This window comes from Penaeus monodon, chromosome 19 (genome assembly GCF_015228065.2).
Source record: "Penaeus monodon isolate SGIC_2016 chromosome 19, NSTDA_Pmon_1, whole genome shotgun sequence".
NCBI lineage: Eukaryota > Metazoa > Arthropoda > Malacostraca > Decapoda > Penaeidae > Penaeus > Penaeus monodon.
Genome location: NC_051404.1, coordinates 43,190,605 through 43,191,457, shown reverse-complemented (window position 1 = coordinate 43,191,457; position 853 = coordinate 43,190,605).

Below are 853 nucleotides of genomic sequence, written 5' to 3'. Positions count from 1 at the left end.
TCGATAATGAGCCTCCCCCCCCTTCCCCACCGCCGTGCCCGCAATCTGTGATTATTATGCGACGGCCGAAGGTTCGCGCAGCCTCCCCTGAGAGCAGGAAGACGCCCCCGACGCCGAAGAAGGAGCGGTCCATGCGCTCGACGCGGCGCATGCGAGCCGCTGATCACATACAGCTGCAGATCTAATTAGCGGCGCCATTGGTAGGCTGCTGGGAGTGATCGCCTCTCGCCCGCCCGTGGGAGGTGTTGGCGCTAACATAATTAGGACTGCCACATCTTGCATGGGCGGGAGTGAGGGCGTGGTGGGGAAGGGGTGAGGACGGGGATGAGGGTTCGGGGGGACGGACGGGGGTGAGAGCGGGGGTGAAAGCAGGGAGGGGAAGGACCAGGGAGGTAGAGAATGTGGGGTGTTTAGATGGGGTGGATGAGGTGTGGTGTGTGTGTGTAGGGTTTAGGACGGGGGTGTGGACAAGAGGCGGATTTGGGGATGGACAGCATGGCGGATGGGGGTTTCAGAGCACGGATTTCAAAGACAGGCATGCGGTGGGGATGGAGGACGGGGCCGGGGGCGTTTGAGGGAGAAGTTGGACGTCCAAGAGGGTGAGATTTGGTGAGAGGTGATGGGCCGGAGGGGATGATCGGGGAGAAAAGGATGGAGGATTTAGGCAATCTCGGTGAAATTATCAATAAACATCAGCATCACAATCTTATATAACAATCACCTTCATCCATAAACAATATTAAATTCTAAAAACACAAGCACACAGGGCATACAGGCGAACAACAACTAAGAAAGCATACAAACACACGCTAATGGTTTACACAACTGCTTTCAACGCGATGTCAAGGGCGAG